The sequence below is a fragment of the Pogonomyrmex barbatus genome, unplaced genomic scaffold (genome assembly GCF_055798465.1).
Source record: "Pogonomyrmex barbatus isolate J1 unplaced genomic scaffold, ASM5579846v1 scaffold14, whole genome shotgun sequence".
NCBI classification, from domain to species: domain Eukaryota; kingdom Metazoa; phylum Arthropoda; class Insecta; order Hymenoptera; family Formicidae; genus Pogonomyrmex; species Pogonomyrmex barbatus.
Genome location: NW_028297110.1, coordinates 7,584,014 through 7,595,769, shown reverse-complemented (window position 1 = coordinate 7,595,769; position 11,756 = coordinate 7,584,014). Strand labels below are relative to the sequence as shown.

At 43.8% G+C, this 11,756-nt stretch overlaps 1 pseudogene; it reads left to right on the top strand.

The window, feature by feature from the left end:
* The first annotated feature begins 537 nt into the window (after positions 1 to 537).
* LOC148937468 (uncharacterized) lies at positions 538 to 2,632 on the top strand (annotated as a pseudogene).
* The last annotated feature ends 9,124 nt before the right edge of the window (positions 2,633 to 11,756 follow it).

Sequence of the window (11,756 nt, the reverse complement as noted above, 5' to 3'; positions counted from 1 at the left end):
ATTGGAAGCACCATGGATAGGCCCATATCAGATAATCGAGAAAACCTCTGATGTCAATTACAGGATTAAACAGAAACGAAAAATTACAACGGTGCACGCGAACCGACTCAAATTATTCATCGAAGATTAGCAAACAACGCATACGAATAATTACCCGCAACAAGCAAAAAGCAAAAGCAGTAAAATAAAGATAATAATCACAAAGATAGCATAGATTAGAAAAAAAAAAAAAAAAAAAAAAAAATATATATATATATATACAGGACTCACCAGTCACGAAGGACAGCGACGAACCGTTGCCTGGTGGCAACACAAACCCGCACCCGCAACGGGTCGCGGGGGTAGAGCTCCTCGCAGGCGGGTTGAGGGGGCACAGGAGACCTCTCCACGCACGTTTGAGGACAGGGACGACGCTCCCCCGTCCAGACGACCGTAGTCGGCCACCTGGACGACATCCTTACAGCAACCCGTAGGGCCGCCAGACGGTATGACCGCCGCACACACTCACTACACACTCACATTATCGGAACATGTTCCCGCCCGCACCTAGTGCACTGCATGACGGAAAATACGATGAAAAACACTTGATAAACAAAAAAACCACCCACGACGTGCGATAGACCACGGTCGACGGCAGACTGAACAATTTATAATATTAAACGTAGCGCATAAAAAATGCACGACGAGGATTCACGGAAAAGTAACCTGAACCTAAACTTGCAGGATGCTCCTTATGTGGAGAAGAGCAGGACAAGCGACACCTGACTCTCAGCATAATCTTGACTGGGAATTGTTCTCACACCAGCCAGGAATCTACTACGAGGAAATCGGTCAGCTGAGACAGGCTGAATCGGCATGGAAATTAGTGATAAAATTGAGCGCAAAAGAATTAGAGATCAGACATCAGCAATTGCAAGACTATATGGAGGAAACCGAAATACAGTGCCGAAAAGTAATAGGCAACGCACAGTTAGGTTGCCGAAACATTATGAGGATAATAGAAAGAAAAAACACCAAACTGATCACGCTGTTGACACAAGTAGAAACGCTATACAAAACGACTGACAAACGACGAGGACTGCTAGATGCGATCGGGTCGGTCAGCAAAATATTATTCGGAACGATGGACGCCGACGATCAGAAACTAATAGACGAACAACTGCAAACGTTACGAACAAACGGCAAGGTACTGCAGCACGCAGTAGCAAACCAAATAAAAGTAATCAACGCCACACAATAGCGCACTTGGACGAATTAGAAAATACTCTAAATTATAATGAAAATCTGATAATGAGTGCGACAAAACGACTAGAACAACGATTGACCGAGTCAACACTACAGGCAGACGTAGACGAACACTTACTAATCCTGACAACGATAATGAACGATTTAACGAAGGACACGGAAAATGTAATAGACTACCTGACATACGGGAAAAACGGAATGATACCGACACGACTACTACCCATCAAACATATAATAACAGCCCTCAAAGAAGCGGCTACACAATTACAAATGGGATTACACTTTCCTTTTAAAATCCAGATTGAGCACTGGCAGACCATACACACATACATCACTTTTAGCGCATATTCAGATGGTCCATACATATACACAATCTTGCGATTTCCGGTAGTAGCATACCCTACATTTAAATTAGTTAAAGCAATACCGCTACCAGTACACGATCATGCGAATGTATTCGCCTACATAAAAATAAACCATCCCTTGCTAGCTATAGATAAGGAGAATCACCACTACAAATTACTAGAGGAAGTAGAGTTAGAACGCTGCATACGAGAAGCAAACACATACACATGCGAACAGAACTTCGCGACATATTATGCGGAAACAACAGCGCCATGCGAGGTGCAAATATATACACATACACCGGGACAGCTCAATTACTGCGAAAAGAATCATATGATATCTAACACACCGTTGTGGATAGCATTGACGGAGGAGCAAGCGTAGCTCTACTCCACGGCACACAAGCAAGAAATTAGCATTAAGTGCGAAAAGCAAATAGAAGAGAAAATTATATTAAAAGAAACCGGAAAAATAAAGCTAAAAGATAATTGCAAGCTAATCACACCAAATGTAATATTAAAAACACGAAAAATTGAGGGAATAAAATATATTCAAAACTACCTCCCCGAATACAATATAACATTAGAAATAAAAAATAAGGACACCGATAAGAACAAGCTAGCGAAAACCGACACGTTACGACAAATAATTAAGAACCCCGTAGATTTAACCAAGTTAAGCATAAGTCTAGAAGAAATAAGAGAAACTCTAGAAGATAGCGATTATAATTTACTCAAAAATAAATACACTGTATACTCTATGGGAACAGGCACCTGCGTAGTAATAATAACTATAATAGGATTAATAACATGGCGCATAAACAAAAACAAAAATAAAAAGCAGAAGAAAAGCGAGACCGCACAGAGGCGCCGCGACGATGCTATGTTATATTAGTCATAAGCACACGATTATATTACAGTCACGCGACAACATATGTAAACTAACAAGTAAGATCACCTTCCATCGAAGGGGGGGAGGGATGCCGCGAGCGCCAAGTAAGGGACACATGAAAGCCGAACCTCCATGGTTCCCTTCCATCACAGGGGGAGGGATGTCGCGAGCGCCGAGAATGCAATCGCGCCCACCGCTGACAAAGCGGATTGCGGCAAGCGATACTTTATTCGATAAATTATTATTATACCAAGCGGTAGCGATTACCAACGCTACCGTGCTAATCGCGCAAATATTGTGAAATCGTTCGACGTGAAGCAACTGTTAACCGAGTTGCGCGGCCCTTACGTGGAAAACCGCCGCGCGACCCAGAAATATACCATGAACGCTGACGAACATGTTGATGACACGACAAGGACCGGCCGCCCGGAACAGGATAAAAACGGGAGACCGATATGAGGAGAGGACTCGTCGAGATCCGCGTGCCGTCCCGTCTGTCGCGGTTCGAATTAGAAAAGACAAACTGTATTGAGTTTTAATAAAATTTATTAAAATAAATTATAAAGTGGTGAGTGCTTCCTCCCCGCCGACTCCTGGACCGATCCTTCGAAACGACCCGCACAACATATCTGGTGGCAGCGGTGGGATCGTTTCGCAGCGGTGGGATCGTTTCCCAGTCATCTGGAAGGAACAAACGATCGGAATTCAAGGAAAAGGCCGGAAAAGAAGTCGACATCCCCACAGTGAGAAAGAGCCACGGTAGAGCCACAACGCAGAGCATATCAGTGACACCGGAGAAGCCACGACCTACCGCAACAGCCAGCGCCGCGTCACAAACATGCGAATTGCGAGCGTAATGTAAGTCATAGAAAAATAAGCCAAGCGCATTAGATAGCGAGAGAAGCGTGTAGGTAGATGTCGAACGAGGGAGTTAACCAAACTCCTGCCCAAAGAAACACGTCGTGGTTACATAGTGCGTCAGCCAGCCGAGCGCTCAGCCCGAGCCCTCCGAGCCTTGAGCAGACGGAAAATTCACGCGATCCGCGCGATAACGTATGCCGCGATTTAAGTAATTATTATTCTGACGATAGTCTGACGAGTCAACCGGAATTACATCCGAACATTGTAATTGAACACGTGTTTTCGCTTAGTGACATAGATAATAGCCTACTACCGAGTAGTGAGAGACGCGACGACGCTCTATTGCAACCAACAGACGCAAGATCTGACCATAGCGATGGCACAAACGCAAGTAATCCTAGCCGCGGAGAATTCTCATTGACATCTTACGATAGTAGCGTGTTCGATCCAACCGAATTTTACACCGCTTCACGAAACATAAATTCAGCGGAAATGGCAAATCAACCCTCGGGCACACCGTTAAAATCGATCGCGGAAGAACAAGTAGTAAACAAAGAATTGGACGACGAAGTAAAAAGGATGAGAGCCACTTTAAGCCAGGCGCACTGGAAACCTGACCCGGCGGAATCTTCGCACGACGCGCGAGATGCAATGTTGGTCGAATTGATAGAAGGCATGCGAGCACTACAGGGCCGCATAAGCCAACTAGAAGTCGTTAATTACGATCGGAGTGCAGAAAATGACGAACCGATAGAAATGACATACGGGCGTACACGAGACGATGTCCGAAATTCGCGAGATCCCGCACATACGTTTATGAAATTGAAAGAAGCCCGCGATATGATTCCGGAAATGGACGGATCATCGCGGAACCAAGTTCAAAAATTTTTAAATGCAAGCACGTACGCGATGAGCGAAATAAATCCTGCCGACGAAAAATCATTATTAAAAGCGATCCTGTGCACGAAACTAACAGGGAAAGCCATGCACGATTTCCAAACAAGGGATATACGCACGTTCATGCAACTGAAGCGCGAGATCGAAATGTGCTATTTGGCAAAGCGTAGCACTACGCACATTCAGCGAGAGTTTAATATAACCCGTCAAAAACCCGGGGAAAGCGCGCGAGAATACGGACTCCGCGTTGACAAACTAGCCATGGAACTCTACCAATCTATGGTAGAAGGACGCGAGCACACCGCGGAACAACGAAAGGCAATCCTAGATACGATACAAGAATTAGCCCTAGAAAATTTCCAACTAGGATTACGCGACGAGATACAAACAATAGTACGATCCAGGAACTATACGAATTTAACAGCCGCGATGCTAGGCGCGACAGCCGAAGAAAAATTAAAAGGTAGCCAACCTATAAAAATGTATAATAACGAGAAAGCTAGAAGCAACCAAGAACCGTATAGAAACCGCAATCAAAAACTGGAGTGCCACAAATGCGGTAGGCTAGGACATTTGGCGCGCGACTGTCGTTCAAGCCGATACATAAATAAATATCCGCTACCGCGAGCTGAACGACCGACGAACGTAAATAATATTGAGAAATACTGCTCGTACTGCAAAAAGGCAGGTCATAAGCGCGACGAATGCTGGTCACTGAATGGCCGCCCGAGAAAGGGGCAACCGAGACGCACGAGACAGGATAATGAAAAAGAGCGACAAATAAATACCGCTGTAATAATGAAAAAGAATAAGCAGCAAAGGGAGAGCGATGACCTATCGTTCACAAGCAGTAGCGACGACGAAGAAGAAGAGAAACCGAGAACAAAGATAACGCGAACCGTACGCGAGCATCAAGTGACACAGGTGAATACGCCTCACACAAACGCCACGTTAGACTTGATTACCCTGCCGATGCGAGAGACAAGAAAGGGAAAAACAAGTTTCCTCCTCGATACAGGCGCCACTTTGACATTAATAAAAGTGGGAAATCTAAAGGGAGACACACTAATGCGCGAAGAACGTTTAGCCCTAACCGGAGTTACGGGCCACAAGATACACACACTCGGAAAGATAAGAGCAACGATAACGCTAGGAGACCGAGAGATACGGCACACTATGTACGTGGTAAGAGATGACTTCCCAATAAATTATGAAGGGATACTGGGACTAGACTTTTTGAATAAACAACAAGCGAAATGCGATCATGGGAAAAAACAAGTCCGTATTGGCAACACAACTTTCAAACTCTATCCGTACAAGAAAACCATGCTAACGCCTCGCAGTGAAACCATAATTCAGGCAATAACCGATAGGAATAGCATTGGAATAGTAAATGCAGTCGAAACCAAACCCGGAATCTTCATAGGAAATTGTTTGGTCATACCGGAAGAAAACGTATGTCCAATAAGTGTGATAAACACCACAGGAGAATCAGTGGAGATAACAACGCCGCTAGTCACGGTGGACGAGATAAGGACAAAAGACGCCGCACACATGTATACCATGGAGGTGTCAAATAACGAAACAAGCGACGAGCCCATTCAAGCTCGTAAAGAAAAATTGCACAGACAAATGCGAACCGAGCATTTAAATAATGAGGAAAAGAAAACCTTGCACCAGATTTGCGAAGATTTCTGTGATATCTTCCACCTAGAAAACGATCGCCTATCGTACACTAATGCAGTAGCACATGAAATAAATACGCGAGCAGATAGCGCGCCGGTGAATGTCCGACCATACAGATTACCAGAGAAGCACAAGGCAGAAGTAAATAAACAGATAGCGAAAATGCTGGACGACGAGATAATCCGTCCCAGCACGAGTCAGTGGAACGCACCCTTACTAGTAGTACCAAAGAAAATAGACGCATCTGGAGAGCGAAAATTACGAATAGTTGTGGACTTTCGGAAATTAAATGACTTAACAATCGGCGATTCTTTCCCGCTCCCGAATATCACTGACATACTAGATCAACTAGGAAACGCGAAATATTTTACAACATTGGATTTAGCATCGGGATACCATCAAATCCCCATGCATGAGGAACACAAACAAAAAACAGCATTCTCCACACCTTACGGGCACTACGAATTTAATAGAATGCCTTTTGGACTAAAAAATGCGCCCGCAACATTCCAGAGACTTATGAATTCCGTATTAACCGGATTACAAGGCCTCAAATGCCTAGTCTATCTAGATGATATCGTAATATATGGACCAAATTTGAAAGAGCATAACAAAAGACTAATTGAAGTGTTCAAAAAACTGAGAAACTACAATCTGAAACTACAACCGAATAAATGTGAATTCTTAAGAAAGGAAGTGACATACTTAGGACACATTATCTCCGAAAACGGTATAATACCAGATCCTGCGAAAATAACGGCCGTAGCAAACTTTCCAATACCAAAACGGGTAAAAGATGTGCAATCCTTCATAGGATTAGCCGGATATTATAGAAGATTCATTGAGAATTTTTCGAAGATAGCAAAACCCCTGACAAAACTAACAAAAAAGAATGAGAAGTTCGTTTGGACAGCGGAACAACAAAACGCATTCGAAACATTAAAAGAAAAATTAACGACCACACCAGTTCTAGCTTATCCGGACTTCACTAAACAATTTATAGTAACGACAGACGCATCCGGATATGCCATCGGAGCAGTATTGTCGCAAGGGCCAGTAGGCCAAGATCGACCAATTGCATACGCAAGCAGAATTCTAAATAAAGCGGAACAAAACTACAATACAACGGAGAAAGAATTGCTAGCCATAGTATGGGCCGTCAAACATTTTCGACCATACCTCTATGGAACAAAATTTCAAATAATTACAGATCACAAGCCATTGATCTGGCTATTTAGTATAACAGATCCTGGTTCACGATTAATCAGATGGAGGCTCAAATTAGAAGAGTATGACTATGAGGTGATACACAAGGCAGGTAAAGGCAATACAAATGCTGACGCGCTCAGCAGAAACCCGATCGCGCCTGACACACAGATAAACAGCATCGAGCGCGACAAGGAAGAACGCGAATATAACAAAGAAGACAAGGAGCAAATAATGTACGAATATCATAATGCCCCCCTCGGCGGACATCAAGGCGTAACACGTACCGTAAATCGAATACGACTAATGCACAATTGGCACGGACTAATACGAGATGTGGAAGAATACATCGCCAAATGTGAATACTGCCAGAAAAACAAACTAAGCAAGAAAACCAAAATGCCTCTAGTACTGACCGACACGGCAGAAAGACCGTTTCAAAAATGCGCCCTGGACATCGTAGGACCACTCACGGTCACCAGGAAAGGAAATAAATACCTACTAACATTTCAAGACGACTTAACAAAATTTAGTAAGGCAATACCGATATCAGATCAGGAAGCAAACACGATTGCCAAAGAGTTCACCACAAAAATAATATGCGAATTCGGAATACCGGAGACAGTACTGACAGATCAAGGAACGAATTTCGTCAGTGAAATGTTCAAGGATGTATGCACCCTCTTAAAAATAACGAAAATTCAAACAACCGCGTACCATCCTGAAAGCAACGGAGCCCTGGAGAGATCGCACAGGACTCTGATTGAATACTTAAGGCATTATATAAATGAGGATCAAACCAACTGGGATGAATGGATTCCATACGCGATGTTCACGTACAACACAACACCGCATACAGCAACGGGCTATACACCTTTCGAATTGATGTACGGGCACCAAGCAACATTACCTACAGCCCTGGCAGCGCCGCCGAAACCATATTACACATACGATAACTACGCGCAAGAATTAAGAGAACGACTCAGAGCCACACAGAAAGTAGCAAAAGAACATATTCGCGAAGCAAAACAAAAGGCAAAAAACTATACAGATAAAAATACGAATACTAAAATTTTCAAAGTAGGAGATAAGGTCCTCCTGCATGACGAAGCAGTGCGCAGAGGACGATCGAAGAAATTGGAAGCACCATGGATAGGCCCATATCAGATAATCGAGAAAACCTCTGATGTCAATTACAGGATTAAACAGAAACGAAAAATTACAACGGTGCACGCGAACCGACTCAAATTATTCATCGAAGATTAGCAAACAACGCATACGAATAATTACCCGCAACAAGCAAAAAGCAAAAGCAGTAAAATAAAGATAATAATCACAAAGATAGCATAGATTAGAAAAAAAAAAAAAAAAAAAAAAAATATATATATATATATACAGGACTCACCAGTCACGAAGGACAGCGACGAACCGTTGCCTGGTGGCAACACAAACCCGCACCCGCAACGGGTCGCGGGGGTAGAGCTCCTCGCAGGCGGGTTGAGGGGGCACAGGAGACCTCTCCACGCACGTTTGAGGACAGGGACGACGCTCCCCCGTCCAGACGACCGTAGTCGGCCACCTGGACGACATCCTTACAGCAACCCGTAGGGCCGCCAGACGGTATGACCGCCGCACACACTCACTACACACTCACATTATCGGAACATGTTCCCGCCCGCACCTAGTGCACTGCATGACGGAAAATACGATGAAAAACACTTGATAAACAAAAAAACCACCCACGACGTGCGATAGACCACGGTCGACGGCAGACTGAACAATTTATAATATTAAACGTAGCGCATAAAAAATGCACGACGAGGATTCACGGAAAAGTAACTTGAACCTAAACTTGCAGGATGCTCCTTATGTGGAGAAGAGCAGGACAAGCGACACCTGACTCTCAGCATAATCTTGACTGGGAATTGTTCTCACACCAGCCAGGAATCTACTATGAGGAAATCGGTCAGCTGAGACAGGCTGAATCGGCATGGAAATTAGTGATAAAATTGAGCGCAAAAGAATTAGAGATCAGACATCAGCAATTGCAAGACTATATGGAGGAAACCGAAATACAGTGCCGAAAAGTAATAGGCAACGCACAGTTAGGTTGCCGAAACATTATGAGGATAATAGAAAGAAAAAACACCAAACTGATCACGCTGTTGACACAAGTAGAAACGCTATACAAAACGACTGACAAACGACGAGGACTGCTAGATGCGATCGGGTCGGTCAGCAAAATATTATTCGGAACGATGGACGCCGACGATCAGAAACTAATAGACGAACAACTGCAAACGTTACGAACAAACGGCAAGGTACTGCAGCACGCAGTAGCAAACCAAATAAAAGTAATCAACGCCACAATAGCGCACTTGGACGAATTAGAAAATACTCTAAATTATAATGAAAATCTGATAATGAGTGCGACAAAACGACTAGAACAACGATTGACCGAGTCAACACTACAGGCAGACGTAGACGAACACTTACTAATCCTGACAACGATAATGAACGATTTAACGAAGGACACGGAAAATGTAATAGACTACCTGACATACGGGAAAAACGGAATGATACCGACACGACTACTACCCATCAAACATATAATAACAGCCCTCAAAGAAGCGGCTACACAATTACAAATGGGATTACACTTTCCTTTTAAAATCCAGATTGAGCACTGGCAGACCATACACACATACATCACTTTTAGCGCATATTCAGATGGTCCATACATATACACAATCTTGCGATTTCCGGTAGTAGCATACCCTACATTTAAATTAGTTAAAGCAATACCGCTACCAGTACACGATCATGCGAATGTATTCGCCTACATAAAAATAAACCATCCCTTGCTAGCTATAGATAAGGAGAATCACCACTACAAATTACTAGAGGAAGTAGAGTTAGAACGCTGCATACGAGAAGCAAACACATACACATGCGAACAGAACTTCGCGACATATTATGCGGAAACAACAGCGCCATGCGAGGTGCAAATATATACACATACACCGGGACAGCTCAATTACTGCGAAAAGAATCATATGATATCTAACACACCGTTGTGGATAGCATTGACGGAGGAGCAAGCGTAGCTCTACTCCACGGCACACAAGCAAGAAATTAGCATTAAGTGCGAAAAGCAAATAGAAGAGAAAATTATATTAAAAGAAACCGGAAAAATAAAGCTAAAAGATAATTGCAAGCTAATCACACCAAATGTAATATTAAAAACACGAAAAATTGAGGGAATAAAATATATTCAAAACTACCTCCCCGAATACAATATAACATTAGAAATAAAAAATAAGGACACCGATAAGAACAAGCTAGCGAAAACCGACACGTTACGACAAATAATTAAGAACCCCGTAGATTTAACCAAGTTAAGCATAAGTCTAGAAGAAATAAGAGAAACTCTAGAAGATAGCGATTATAATTTACTCAAAAATAAATACACTGTATACTCTATGGGAACAGGCACCTGCGTAGTAATAATAACTATAATAGGATTAATAACATGGCGCATAAACAAAAACAAAAATAAAAAGCAGAAGAAAAGCGAGACCGCACAGAGGCGCCGCGACGATGCTATGTTATATTAGTCATAAGCACACGATTATATTACAGTCACGCGACAACATATGTAAACTAACAAGTAAGATCACCTTCCATCGAAGGGGGGGAGGGATGCCGCGAGCGCCAAGTAAGGGACACATGAAAGCCGAACCTCCATGGTTCCCTTCCATCACAGGGGGAGGGATGTCGCGAGCGCCGAGAATGCAATCGCGCCCACCGCTGACAAAGCGGATTGCGGCAAGCGATACTTTATTCGATAAATTATTATTATACCAAGCGGTAGCGATTACCAACGCTACCGTGCTAATCGCGCAAATATTGTGAAATCGTTCGACGTGAAGCAACTGTTAACCGAGTTGCGCGGCCCTTACGTCGAAAACCGCCGCGCGACCCAGAAATATACCATGAACGCTGACGAACATGTTGATGACACGACAAGGACCGGCCGCCCGGAACAGGATAAAAACGGGAGACCGATATGAGGAGAGGACTCGTCGAGATCCGCGTGCCGTCCCGTCTGTCGCGGTTCGAATTAGAAAAGACAAACTGTATTGAGTTTTAATAAAATTTATTAAAATAAATTATAAAGTGGTGAGTGCTTCCTCCCCGCCGACTCCTGGACCGATCCTTCGAAACGACCCGCACAACATATCTGGTGGCAGCGGTGGGATCGTTTCGCAGCGGTGGGATCGTTTCCCAGTCATCTGGAAGGAACAAACGATCGGAATTCAAGGAAAAGGCCGGAAAAGAAGTCGACATCCCCACAGTGAGAAAGAGCCACGGTAGAGCCACAACGCAGAGCATATCAGTGACACCGGAGAAGCCACGACCTACCGCAACAGCCAGCGCCGCGTCACAAACATGCGAATTGCGAGCGTAATGTAAGTCATAGAAAAATAAGCCAAGCGCATTAGATAGCGAGAGAAGCGTGTAGGTAGATGTCGAACGAGGGAGTTAACCAAACTCCTGCCCAAAGAAACACGTCGTGGTTACATAGTGCGTCAGCCAGCCGAGCGCTCAGCCCGAGCCCTCCG